General features: G+C 42.2%; 1 protein-coding gene across 10 annotated transcripts in view; it reads left to right on the top strand.

The window, feature by feature from the left end:
• Positions 1-14,880, top strand: part of FAM184A (family with sequence similarity 184 member A) — a 171,121-nt gene that overhangs the window by 108,900 nt on the left and 47,341 nt on the right. The gene's annotated exons all lie outside the window — the stretch shown is intronic.

Here is a 14,880-nt window from a genome sequence, read left to right as displayed (position 1 = left end):
CCCCCACCGCGTTCTTGGGCGTCTGGGTGTGGAGGCTATGGAACTTGGGGAGGAGGGCGGTTGGTTACAGAGGGGCTGCAGTGGCAGTCCGTGCTCCAGCTGCCTTTGCTGCAGCTGAACCATACACTGGAGCATACTGGTTTGGTCCTGCAGCAGCCTCAGCATTGAATCCTGCCTCCTCTCATCACGCTGCCGCCACATTAGAGCTTCAGCCCTCTCTTCAGCCCGCCACTTACTCTCTTCAGCCCGCCACCTCTCGTCCCGGTCATTTTGTGCTTTCCTGCACTCTGACATTATTTGCCTCCATGCATTCGTCTGTTCTCTGTCAGTGTGGGAGGACAGCATGAGCTCGGAGAACGTTTCATCGCGAGTGCGTTTTTTTTTCTTTCTAAGCTTCACTAGCCTCTGGGAAGGAGAAGATCCTGTGATCATTGAAACACATGCAGCTGGTGGAGAAAAAAAAAGGGACAGCGGTATTTAAAAAGACACATTTTATAAAACAATCGCTACACTCTTTCAGGGTAAACCTTGCTGTTAACATTACATACATAGCACATGTGCTTTCGTTACAAGGTCGCATTTTGCCTCCCCCCACCGCGTGGCTACCCCCTCAACCTTCCCCCCTCCCTGTGGCTAACAGCGGGGAACATTTCTGTTTAGCCACAGGCAAACAGCCCAGCAGGAATGGGCTCCTCTGAGTGTCCCCTGAAGAAAAGCACTCTATTTCAACCAGGTGACCATGAATTATATCTCACTCTCCTGAGGATAACACAGAGAGATAAAGAACGGATGTTGTTTGAATGCCAGCAAACATACACTGCAATGCTTTGTTCTACAATGATTCCCGAGTACGTGTTACTGGCCTGGAGTGGTAAAGTGTCCTACCATGAAGGACGCAATAAGGCTGCCCTCCCCAGAAACCTTTTGCAAAGGCTTCAGGACTACATCTAGGAGAACCGCAAATGCCAGGGCAAAGTAATCCTTTCACATGCTTGCTTTTAAACCACGTATAGTATTTTAAAAGGTACACTCACCAGAGGTCCCTTCTCCGCCTGCTGGGTCCAGGAGGCAGCCTTGGGTGGGTTCGGGGGGTACTGGCTCCAGGTCTAGGGTGAGAAACAGTTCCTGGCTGTCGGGAAAACCGGTTTCTCCGCTTGCTTGCTGTGAGCTGCTATCTTCGTCCCCGAAACCTGCTTCCGTATTGCCTCCATCTCCATTGAAGGACTCAAACAACACTGCTGGGGTAGTGGTGGCTGAACCCCCTAAAATGGCATGCAGCTCATCATAGAAGCGGCATGTTTGGGGCTCTGACCCAGAGCGGCTGTTCGCCTCTCTGGTTTTCTGGTAGGCTTGCCTCAGCTCCTTCAGTTTCACGCGGCACTGCTTCGGGTCCCTGTTATGGCCTCTGTCCTTCATGCCCTGGGAGATTTTGACAAAGGTTTTGGCATTTCGAAAACTGGAACGGAGTTCTGATAGCACGGATTCCTCTCCCCAAACAGCGATCAGATCCCGTACCTCCCGTTCGGTCCATGCTGGAGCTCTTTTGCGATTCTGGGACTCCATCATGGTCACCTGTGCTGATGAGCTCTGCATGGTCACCTGCAGCTTGCCACGCTGGCCAAACAGGAAATGAGATTCAAAAGTTCGCGGTTCTTTTCCTGTCTACCTGGCCAGTGCATCTGAGTTGAGAGTGCTGTCCAGAGCGGTCATAATGGAGCACTCTGGGATAGCTCCCGGAGGCCAATACCATCGAATTGTGTCCACAGTACCCCAAATTCGAGCCGGCAACGTCGATTTAAGCGCTAATCCACTTGTCAGGGGTGGAGGAAGGAAATCGATTTTAAGAGCCCTTTAAGTCGAAATAAAGGGCTTCATTGTGTGGACGGGTGCAGGTTTACATCGATTTAACGCTGCTAAATTTGACCTAAAGTCCTAGTGTAGACCAGGGCTAAAGTGCCTTCCAGAATCTGAGAGGGACGAGGTATGGAGCATGCTTTCAGAAGTCTTAAAAGAGCAGCACTCTGATGCAGAAACTGCAGAACCCGAACCACCAAAAAAGAAAATCAGCCTTCTGCTGGTGGCATCTTACTCAGATGATGAAAATTAACAGGCTTCGGCTGCACTGCTTTGGATCATTATCGAACAAAACCTGTCATCAGCATGGACACATGTCCTCTGGAATGGTGGTTGAAGCATGAAGGGACATATGAGTCTTTAGCACATGTGGCACATAAGTAGCTTGCGATGCCAGCTACAACGATGCCATGCAAACCCCTGTTCTCACTTTCAAGTGACATTGTAAACAAGAAGCGGGCAGTATTATCTCCTGCAAATGTAAACAAACTTGTTTGTCTGAACGATTGGCTGAACAAGAAGTAGGACTGAGTGGACTTGTAGGCTCTAAAGTTTTACAATGTTTTATTTTTGAGTGCAGGTATTTTTGGTGCATAATTCTACATTTATAAATTCAACTTTCATGATAAAGAGGTTACGCTATAGTATTTGTATTAGGTGAATTGAAAAATACTGTTTCTTTTGGTTTTTACAGGGCAAATATTTGTAATAAAAATAATATAAAGTGAGAACTGTACACTTTGTATTTTGTTGTAATTGAAATCAATATATTTGGAAAAGTAGAAAACATCCAAAAATATTTAAATAAATGGTTTCTATTATTGTTTAACAGTGCGATTAATCACAATTAATTTTTTTTATCGCTTGACAGCCCTAGTTAATCAAGCTTCCCTGTTTTTCTGGAGTGTAAAAATACCAGTTAGACTGTTGGAAATGAGCATGTGCTTTGGGATTTTTTTTTCTTTTTCTGAATAAAGATTTTGGAACAGACAAATGCAGGAAAATAATGGTGAAAGGGAGAGAGGTTATTCTCAGGGTTCAGGGTAAGAGGAGAATTGTGGGTGTAGGAGGCAACTTATGTATGTAAAAAGCTTATTCTGTCTTTTACGTTCATTCACCTGTGCCAAGCCACACAAACTAAGAGTTACGTCAGTGATTCTCAAACTTTTGTACTGGTGACTCCTTTCATATAGCAAGCCTCCACCTTATAAATTAAAAACAATAAATGCTGGATGCAAAGCAGAGTCTGAGGTGGGGGCTGACAGCTGGCGACCCCCCAAGTAATAACCTCAGGACTCATTGAGGCGTCCTGACCCCCAGTTTGAGAACCCCCTGAGTTACGCCACACCATGATGGTGTGTGGAGACAGACGACTAATTAGAAGCTAAAACAATGCAAAAGACATTTTCCATTTTTCTTCACTTGTTACTTTTTCAGAAACAGATCCTCAGTTGGGATTCTTGTATGCTATTAACTATATTCTAGTAAAGTCTGACCTTGCTGGGGGATTTTATGGACTGTGATCTTGTCTGGTGGGTTTAGTTCTTTTTCAGGTTTTTTTACTTCTGGTTCTTGACAGCTTTGCTTTAGTTTCCTGTGGCCATACTCTCACCTTGAAATGGATTAAGTATTTTCATCTTGTTTCTCTGTGATTGGCAAAGGGGTGTTGCTGTAGCTCTGTGTGTAGTTTTTTTTTCTGATTCTGTCAGTCTTCTTTCCGTAGTTCTAGTAATCACCTACTTCTGGCAGTTTTAGGTGAGTACAGTATGTAAAGCTTATCTAATAATGAGAAGGAAGATCTCTTCATACAAGTGCTGTGTGTGTGGAGTGATATTGTAGACCACTTTAATAAGTTGTTTGTATTTTTAGAATGAAGTTGGACCTAACCTTATGTTAAATGACCTTAAGAGGTCAGTCCATGTCTAAAAAATGGGCAAATGTTGAGGTAACTACATATTTTAGGCTTTTGGTAGCTAATTTTATTATAGTGTGGTTGGAGGTACCCGGTCGTATTTGATTGGTTTTATTTCTAAAATTGCGTAAACATTTGGAATGTGGTGTTTATAATTGTTTTTAATGAGAGGCGGGCTTTGGTTTCTGGCCTTCAAGAAAAAGGTTTTTTGTTTGAGCAAAGATTTGGGTCACAGCCATTTTGCTTCTTCCTACTTCAATTGTGTACTGCAATTCCCTGCTTGGAAATAATATGGCTGTTTTTATAGATGTTAAGGGACTGATTGTCATTACCATTTACCACTCGGGAGTGTAAATGGGTTTTTAAGGAGGATGTAAAGTCCCTTCACACTGCTAGAATGGTGTGAAGGAGCTTTAGTGTACATGAGAATTAGGCTCAGTAGTCTCCATACTGAACTTTGATTTTTGGATGAACCCGTTGAGCTGTTTTCAATCTCAAAGCCTGAAAATCAAAGTTCAGGATGTATACCTTAACTTTGGTAATAGCAATCCTATCCCTTCAATATTTTCTGTCATCTGTAGACCCGAAGGAGATGTATTTCCACATCTGTGTCTGGATATCTGTACTTTGCAACTAGTTATACTTTCATTACCACAAGACTTATTTCTAGTACAGGGCCCTTTCTTTTGATCTATTGACCTTGCTGAGGGTTATTACCATGGTTTTAGTGGTTTTGGTTGTGGCCTTTTGAGAACAGAATCTACGGACAACTCACTAATTAGTTCACCCTCGGGATCCAGGATACAGGCAAAGTGAATAGCTTTCCTACAGAAAAAAGGATTTGTGATAAACAAAGAAAAGTGTCCTGATCTCTGCTCAAAGGGTATAACATCTGAGGGTTATACTCAACTCAACCAAAGACAGTATCTTAATCTCGGAAGAGAGATAGAGGAAGATTGCAGGTATGATATATCTGCTAGCACCAACATGCTAGTATCATGACTGGAAAACCTACAATGGGTCCACTTTGACACTTCAGCTATTATTGCAGTAATTAATAATAATAATAATTAAAATAGTAGTAGTAGTAGTAATAGAAGCTCCAACCAAGATCGGAGCGCCATTGTGCTAGGCACTTACAGACACGTAGTAAGAGACAGTCCTTGCCACAAATATTTAAATATACCAGACAGACACATCATAGAGAGAAGAAGTGACTTTCTTAAGGTCTTCCAGCAGGTTAGTGGTCGAGCAAGGAATGGAATCTGTATTTTCTGAATCTCAGTCCAGTATCTTACCTAATGGCCCACACAGCCTCTCAAACTTGCAGACACTAGAGAGATTCTATCTCTTCCAAACTAAACATCCGAGTGAGTGTTCCAGACTCTGTAATTCGATCCCTACAGACTCAAATGGACTATCCTATGTCAGAACCAGAAAGGATCCTAATGCCAGTCTGCACAGGTCGGGAGCACATTTGAAATCCCAAATGCCACAGTATGTTTGGTTCCAGGCAGGAATAAAGAAGAAGCAATGATCCAGCTCACTTCATTGCATTTCTAAATGACAGTACACTACAAGCATTGTTCAAATCTTTACCAACAAGAACACACAATGACGTACCTGAATTAAAAGGTGGGAACAAGGACCATTGCTCATCACAGGAAGGCACACACACTGTTAATCTTCCAGAAAATCATGTCTGGTGTGCTCATGCTCTTCACATCAAAGAAAAGGCAAACATTGCATACTGATTCAATAGGGAAGATACATACCCTAGGAAATGGAGCCTGCATGCACAGGCATGCAAGATAACTCAAAGATTCAAAATAGTTTCAGTGCATTATTTTGCCTTAAGAGCCAAGAGAAAAAAATGAGTTCAGTTTTTGTAAGACCAAAAGTATACAGAAGTAGGGGGCAATATATGCTCTAAGTGGCCCCAGGTTTTTTGTACACCTATATGCTCATTTCACTCCTAGAAAAAAAAGAAAATAGCATCGAGGAATACTATTGGCTTCCATCTGGCTATGGAAGCTATGGTTTCAGACCTCACTTAGACGTGGATTTTGGTTCTACTGTCACTTCCACAAATTCTCAACCTTCTAAATCAGGAACCAGTTACCCATCTGATTCCTCATTTCTTATGTTTAACACTCTGAAAACATAGTAAATAATTAAGCTTTTTAACATCTTTAGTGATAGTTAAAGACACCCTGCTTTTGTCTCATAAGAAATCCATTAATGCAGCCTATGGGGCAATTTGGACAAAATTTACATTTTGACTTTATGAATGATGCATCAGATTCTCCTCTACCAATATAAAACCTCTTCTTGAAGTTCTACAGGATGGGCTATGAATACGACTCATGGCCAGCCCTCAGTTGACATGGTGAGGCATATGAGAGGTAGTCTATGGTAACACGGGGTTTGCCAACATAGGGCTTTATAGGTGGTAACTAGAACCTTGAATCTGATCGAGAAGTGAATTGGTAGCCCTTTCAGGAATATATAATACTGCAAGGAATTCCAGGAGGACCTAATAAATTTGATTGATTGTTCAATGTGATAACGTAGGAGAGTCATTGTAGAAAAAGATATGGAAGAACACATTGGAAAGTTTTTAAATTAAACTGCTTGTATTTACTGGTGGGTTCTGAACTATCTGTAACCTTGGGAGAAAGATTTAAGCATTGTTTTAGACAGCTCTGTGAAGAAGTCTACTCAGTACACAACAGTCAAAGTGAATGAAAAGTTTGGCTCTTTTAAAAAGGGGATAAAGGATAATACTCATTTACACTAGCAATGCTAAAGAATTCTATGGTATTATCAATTGTAATCCTTCACAGCATAAAGTTATTGCCATCAGAGTCTTTTATTTTATATTATGTATACAGTATATCTCAGACAAGACTAAAATATTTTCCTTGTGAGAATGTGCTGTACAACTGACCAAGCCGTGTAAAAGTTTGACAATTCCTAAAGCATCAAATATAGGTTACTATCAGGTACGGGTTTTGGACTAGATGGATGAGTGGTCTATTCCTTGATGAGGAGTCTTTTGTTCTTATCTCTGCTGTCTGGAATGGTATATGGTGAACATAGCAGAATGAAGATGTCTGTCTTGTTCGTTCTGCAAGGTACACCTATACCAATCCAGGTGAGTTTTCCCCATAAAAATACTCAGAGAGAATTCAGGAGCCATAAGTTTCTTTGGTTTTTAAAACTAGTTCTCACTTTTTTTCTTATTTTACTACTGGAGAGGTTTGTTCAACTAAGGAAGCAGGAAAAAGCTCTTGGTTTTCCTTTTAGAATATCAGTGTGTTCTCTGTCTCTGCTTTCTGTTTTTGTATTGCATAAACCTATAGTTTGGGGAGAACTTAAATGTATGGGTAAGGTCCTCCTTTGATTTCTCCCATTTTATTGTGATACCTGTTAATATTTCATCACATGAGGATCCATTTTTTTATTGCCAGTGAGCAAAATGGGTGTTTCTGCTTTTCGTGTACACCAGTCAGCTCGTACTGACTCGTCTGCCTTCACTATTTATCAAACAGATGTGCCAGTGAGATGACAGAAATGTTTGTGCCAGCTTGGTTTTGTTTTCTCTTGAAGTCCCATACTGTTCTGCTGCCAAACATTTGTGTTGTGATATTTACCTTTTGTAACTTAGATTTTTAGCCTCCCCATAACATAAAGGATACAAGAAATATTAAAAGAAATATAGTAGGAATGGATAAAATATACCACATATGATACAGTTTGATGAACTCATAGACTTTAAAGTCAGAAGGGATCATTGTGATCATCTAGTCTGACCTCGTTCACATTGCAGGCCACAGAACCTCACCCATCCACCCCTGAAATAGACCCCTAAGCTCTGGCTGAAATAATGAAGTCTTCAAATCATGGTTTAAAGACTTCAGATTGGAGAATTCACCATTTACACTAGTTCAAACTGCAGGTGACCTGTGCTCCATGCTGCAGAGTAGAGGTGGGCAAACTACGGCCCGCGGGACCATCCTGCCTGGCCTTTGAGCTCCCAGCCAGGGAGGCTAGCCCCAACTCCTCCCCTGCTGTCCTCCCTCCTCCGCAGCCTCACCTTGCCGCCAGCGCTCTGGCCCGCCACTCCTGCCGGGCAGCGCAGCGGCGTGGCTGGCTCTGGCCGGGTGGCAGGGCTGCGTGCGAGACCACTGGGAGAGACAGTGAGACTCTATGGGCTCAGCTCCCAGTAATATCCCAACAACAATCTACTATATATCTCTTTCACCACTGATGAAACCACTACCATGATTTAGATGTCAGAATGCCTGTGAAAAAATCAGCCCTTGGATGAACAGCAGCTAGCTGAGGCTGAGCTCCAGTAGGCTAAAGTGATACTGGTCAGAAAAGTGAAATTCTCCCCCATCCCCCGTTCCTTGAAGACATACAGCCTCTATTTGTTGTGCAATACTCTGAGGGCCTGTTTGATTCCTCCCTAAAATTGGATTATTAGGTGGACTAATTGTCTGAAATTGCCTTCTTTTCCCTGTAGTTTGTGAGGATACTTTGTCCCTTCCTTCTGGTCAAAGACCTGGCCAGTGTTTGATCCATGCGATTGTCACCTGCAGGCCACATTACTGTAATTCATTATATCTGAAGCTGAATGTGAAGACAAGGCACAGGCTCCAGCTGGTACAAAATGCATCTGCCCAACTCGTCCATGGTCCAAGAGGGAGCTAGATTTTATTCTAGCTTTCATATGATCAAAGGAATTGTTAACTAAATTCTGATAACTGAATATTGTTGGTGATGCATGAGCCAGAAAGAATACAGTTTGAGCTTCTGGAACTGGTAGTTTTAAAACAAAAACAATAACAGCGTTGTTTACTTGTAAACTGAGTAGTTGTGCCCTGGAAGTCATATATGGACAATAAACATGAATTTCACTTCAAAATGTATTTCATATTTGCCATCACATACACAATGTAGAAGTGAATTGCTTACACACCAGTTTTTCTCTCCTCTTGGTAATAAATTGTTAGGAACATAGGAATTGCCATACTGAATCAGGCCTGTGGTCCATCTAGTCCATACGTCTCCAACAGAGGCCAGCACCAAGAGCTTCAGAGAAAGTATGCAAGAAACCCATAGGCAGATATGGGCTAATCTGCTACCCATTAAAGTTTTTGTCCTAACTCTTTAAAGTTAAGGATTGGTTTATGCTCCGAAGTATGAAGTTTTATATTTCTTCCAAAATTTCTTTTAGCATTTGCTATTGCAACTCTGAATATTCTCTTAGCTACTGCATATTTTCGTGGGATAAATATCCAGTCCCTCTTTGAATCTTGCAAAATTCTTAGCCTCAGCAAGATCCTGTGGCAATGAGTTCTACAGTCTAGTTATCAATTTGTAGAATTATCGATTCCCCACCTCCCTTCAATTTCATGGAATTTCCCCTTGTTTTTCTACTATGAGACAGGGAGAAAAGATCTTGATCTACCCTCTCTAGATGCTTGCTGTATAGACGAGCCTGAGACCTTTCATGATTTTTGTATACTTTTATCATGTCCCCTCTTAATCATCTCATTTTTAAGGTAAACAGTCCTAATCTTTTTCTGTTGCTTCATGTGATCTTTTCCATGACCCTACTCATTCTTGTTGTCTTTCTCTGAACTTCCTCTAATTCTGCCATATCCATTTCGAGTGCACACAGTATTCCACATGAGGGTGACCCATGTAATGACATCATAATATTTTCTGTATTATTCTCCAACCGTTCATTATGCACCCTACCATTTGTTTGCTTTTTTGACAGCAGCTGCACATTGATCTTGATTGAGCTGTTCACTGAAACCCAGATTTTTTTTTCCCTGAATTGATCCTCTTAATTTAGAATCCAGTAAGGCAGTGGTTCCCAAACTTATTCCGCCGCTTGTGCAGGGAGAGCCCTTGGTGGGCCGGGCCGGTTTGTTTACCTGCCATGTCCGCAGGTTCGGCCGATCGCGGCTCTGGAGCAGCGACCCGCGGCCACTGGGAGCCGCGATAGGCCGAACCTGCGGACACGGCAGGTAAACAAACTGGCCCGGCCCGCCAAGGGCTTTCTCTGCATAAGCGCCGGAACAAGTTTGGGAACAACTGCAGTAAGGTATATCAGTAGTTTAAATTTTTCCCTCCAATGTGCTCTGCTTTGCATTTAACATTGAATCTTATCTCCCGTTGTGTTGCCCATTCACCTAGCTTGGTTAGGTGTCTCTGAAGTTTCTCAGTCTTCTCAAAACTTCACTAACGTAAATAATTATCATCTGCAAATTTTTGCACAATTTTTATCTGTTAGAGCGGGCTGGAAGAAGACAATGCCATTTCTCAAAACATTTTGAGGTTTTGAAATGAAAATACAAGAGAGCAAGAGAGAGCACACACAGAAAATGCACTCTTTCTGTAATTTGAGGGATAAGGCTGCCTGATTCAGAGTAGGGACTTGAACTTGGGTCTCCCAAATACCAGGCCAGTACCAAAACCACAAGGCTAGAAAGAGAGAGTCTCTCTCATGCCCTCACACTTGCTCTCCCTCTGGTCAGAGTCCATCCTAGACCCAAGAATCCTTCCTGACATAATTGCTGCTGAAACTGGTGTTTTTGTGAAACATTTTGGTTTCAACAAAATGAAATTTTTCGATGGAAAAATGTGTCGTCAAAAATATTTTGACCAGCTCTAATAAATATAGTAAACAATATTCGTATTGTGTTTTTTGTCGTCTTTTCTCTTTCCAATATAGGATTCATGCTATGTTATATTGTTTTAGCTTTTGACACTTTTCAACTTCCACAAAGGAGAGATTGTAGCATAAATATTCGTAGATTTTAAGTCTAGAAAGGACCATTAGATTAATCTGGCATCCTGTATAACATAAGCCATAGAACTCACCAAGTTATCTCTGTAATGAGCCCAATAACTTGCGGTTAACTAAAGTCTTAAGGCATCCAGTCTTGATTTGAAGACATAAGAGATGGAGAATCCATCGCTTCCCGTGTTCACTTGGTCCAATAGTTAATCACTCTCATTTGTTAAAGCATTTGTACTTTATTTCTAAATTGAGTTTGTCTGGCTTTAACTTCCTGTAGTTGGTTCTTGTTATCCCTTTTTCTGGTAGGTTAAAGAGCCCTTTAAGTAACTGGTTCTTTCTCCCAATGTAGGTACTTACACACCAGGGATGGGCAAACTTTTTGACCCTAGGGCCATATCAGGGTTGCGCAACTATATGGAGGGCCAGGTAGGGAAGCCTGGTCCCCGCCCTCATCTGCTCCCTCCCACTTCCCGCCCCCTGACTTCCCCCCCTCAGAACCCCAGACCCATCCAACCCCCCTGCTCCTTGATTCCTGACTATGCCCTCCCAGGACCCCCTGCCCCTAATGGCCCCCCAGAACCCCACTCCCTATCCAACCTTCCCTACTCCCTGTCCACTGACTGCCCCACCCCCTATCCACACCCCCATCCCCTGACAGGCCCCCGGGGCCTCCCATGTCTATCCAACCCCCCTCCTCCCCGTCCCCGGACCGACCGCCCCCGAGCCTCCGCCCCATCCAGCCGCCCCCTGCTCCCTGTCCCCTGACTGCCCCCAGGCACCCCCCTACCCCTTATCCAACTCCCCTACTCCCTGCCCCCTTACCGTGCTGCTCAGAGCCGCAGGAGCTCACAGCCGCACCACCCAGCTGGAGCCAGCCACACAGGAGCAGCACGCCAGAGCACTGGTGGCACAGTGCACTGAAGCTGCGGGGGAGGGACCGGGGGCTAGCCTCCCTGGCCAGGAGCTCAAGGGCCGGGCAGGATGGTCCCACGGGCCGTAGTTTGACCATCTCTGTTATACGTCATAATCGAGTCATTTATTTATCTTCTTTTTGATAAACTAAATAGATTGAGTTCCTTCAGTTTCTCACTGTAAAGACATTTTTTCCAGCCCTTGAGTCTTTTTATGGCTTTTCTCTGCACCTTATCTAATTTTTCAACATCCTTTTTAAAATGTGGACAACAAAACTGAATGCAGTGTTTCAGTATTGGTCTTGTCAAAGCTGTATACAGGCGGTAAAATCACCTCCATACTTCTACTTATTACTCCCCTGTTTATACATCCAAGGATCACATTAGTCCTTTTTACCACAGTCTCTCACTGGGAGCTCATTGTCAATTGATTGTTCACTATGACCCCTAAATCCTTTTCAGAGTCACTACTTTCCAGGATAGTTCCTCATTCTGTAGGTATGACCTACATTCCTTGTGTCACAGATATGGTTGAGCTCTCCTCTCTTGGACACTCACCAGACTGTTGTGAGGGGATCCAAACCCTGAATCTCCATGTGCCTTATGCCTACAGAGTTTGACCAGTGTCCAGATGCTCCCCCTGGCTTGAGGTCTCTAGAACTCACTCTAACTCCTCCTTCTGAGATCTGAGACCTCATGGTCCAACTGCCTCCCCTCTCAGATTCCCCCATAATTTATGTACACCCCTTCCCAGAACTCCACCTTGTGAGCTCTCAAAGTTCACAAGTTAACTTTTCAGTGGCACACGATAGTGAAAGCAAACAGGCACGCAGACATCCTTTGCACAGAAGTCTAAAACACCGTTACCCTTTACTTGAGAAAAAGCACAGGAGAATATAGATCATTTAGAAAACCTCAAACACTGTGAATCCAATGCACTTCACTCTAGTTCACACTTCCTTTGGGAATCCTTGGGAGACCCTGTGTGTTCAGGTAGGCAGGGTTCCCCCATGCTTCATCCAGTTCCTACAGAAGACAGGTTGAGCTGGTGAAAATGGTTTAAGACCCCCGAGTAGAGCAGCTCATGCTGTCTTATAAAGATCCAGTCCCTCTGTCAGGTGACTTTTTTGCCAGACCATCTCCCCCTAACAAACCGGTTCTCTTGAGTGGGAGCCAGCCTATCCTCTAAGATGTTTGTATATGATTGGAGGACCATCCCCAAGTTAATAACCCTCTTTTGTCAGCCCTGTATCACTACTCCTTGGAATTTCAGTACAACATGGAGGTAAAAGGACAGCAGAGAAGGCACAGGACTGCTCATTCTAAATGGAGTTTGCAGCTTGTTAAAGTACATATAGAGAGTTCATAATCTCATGCAGAATTCCTAATTTGTGCAGACAGATCCCCCAAATCGTCACAGTAGGACTTTGCATTTGGCTGTTTTAAAATGCATTTTGTTTGTATGGGCCCAGTTTACCAAGCAATGCAGATAGCTCTGTATGACAGCTCTGTTGTCATTGTTCACCACTCTGCCAATATTTGTGTCACCCTCTAATTTTCTCAGCAGTGAGTTTATATTTACTTAGGGATCATTGCAAAAATGTTGAATAATGATGGGCTGAGAACCAATCCCTGCAGAATCCCACATGAACCCCCTAGTTAATGATGTTTTCCCCATTAACTAATTTTTAGATCTGTCACCTACCCTGTCCTTAATACATTTAACTGTGCTTTATTGATACTGCATAGTACCACATGATATTCTAATTAAAAGATTACCACTAAGTCAGATGCCTTGTAAAAGTCTTTTACACCTATGCACTTATATTTATCAACCAAGCTTGTAACCTCCTCAAAGAATGAAATCAGGTTTGTTTGCCAAGACCTATTTTCGATAAAACCATATTGACAGGCATTACTTATGTTCTAATTTAATTCTTTATTGATGGAAAAGCTGACATGAGCTTCAGTTATTTTACCAAGGATTGATATCGGGCTAACCAACCTGTAAGTACCTGCTTTTAAATACTGGCATTACATTAACACTCTTCCAGTCTTTTGGGATTTCCCCAGTATTCCAAGTTTTATTAAAAATCAGTGGACCAGAGATCTCCTCCATCATGTCTATTAGGACTCGTAGGGCTTTTCTTTTCACTACCGGGGTAAGTCAATGTAAGTTACGCTACTCTAGCAACGTGAATAATGTAGCTGGAGTCAACATAGCTTAGGTCAAATTATCACAGTGTCTTCACTGGTACTTGCATGCCGCCCCTTAAGCTTTTAGTCATGGGACAGAACCCAGCATGATGCCAAATAAGAAATTTTACCTGGAATTTCTTTCCCATTTCTTAGGACATGGCTAGTTTATCACAGAAATATATTGTTAATTATTCATATTACAGTAATGCTTAGAGGCCTCAAACAAAATTAGGGCCTGACTGTACTAGGGACTGTGTGGACACATAATAAGACACAGTCCTTGCCCCTAGGAGTTTACAGTCTTAAATAGACAAGACAGACAAAAGATAGGGGAGGAGGCCCAGAAAGCTGAAGTGATTTGCCCACAGTTGTACAGCAGAGCTAAGGATAGAACTTAGATCTCCTAAGCCCTAGTTTGGTGCCCTATTCACTCAACCATGCTGCCTCTCACTGTTGCTAGAAATAGTAGTTTGCTGTTCAGAGATTTGTTTCCTGCTATTTGAATATCTTTTTTTTTTTCTTTTTGTAGATTTAGGCTGTGGAAAGATATTTTTCCTCTTTTTTTTATGTTCTAGTATTGTCCAAAATTTCTGTAATGAAGACATCCAGGCAATCAAGGTGGTCCAAAAAAATCTGTCATTGAAAAACCCATCTGTTTGAATGACATAAGTGACAAAGGGGGAGATAATCTATCATTCTGGTTTGGAGTCTGAATCAGACACTGTTTCCAGTTATGAAGATACGGCTCATTCATTTTTTGATTATCATATTGAGCATATATATTACCTCATATATATGATCAAGTAATATTGATATAATGCATCTACATATCTACAGTGTATGTTTCTGTAGTTTTTCATTAATAATTGATGTAAGATGGTGGTACTGTAAGTAATTTTGCCTTGGTCTGTTATCTGAAAACCAGCCTCTTTTGTAAGGATTCTTAATCCTTAAATTTCAGAAAACAAAAAATTCCACTGTGCTTTAAAAAAAGTATGACTTTATTAAAGACTAAATGTGTTCTCAGTATTAAAACAGATAAGACAGTGAAATTTGCTCTTGATATTATAAGGCTACTAACTAAAAAAATGCCTACAGTTGAACACTGACTGCAATGTTCAAAGTGTAATTCTGACTGATGATAAATGCAAAAAGTCAGTATGTACGTGATAGCCTTTTCT

Source organism: Caretta caretta, chromosome 3 (assembly GCF_965140235.1).
Source record: "Caretta caretta isolate rCarCar2 chromosome 3, rCarCar1.hap1, whole genome shotgun sequence".
Lineage (NCBI taxonomy): Eukaryota > Metazoa > Chordata > Testudines > Cheloniidae > Caretta > Caretta caretta.
Note: the sequence above shows the minus strand (reverse complement) of the source record. Positions and strands in the feature narration are given on the sequence as shown.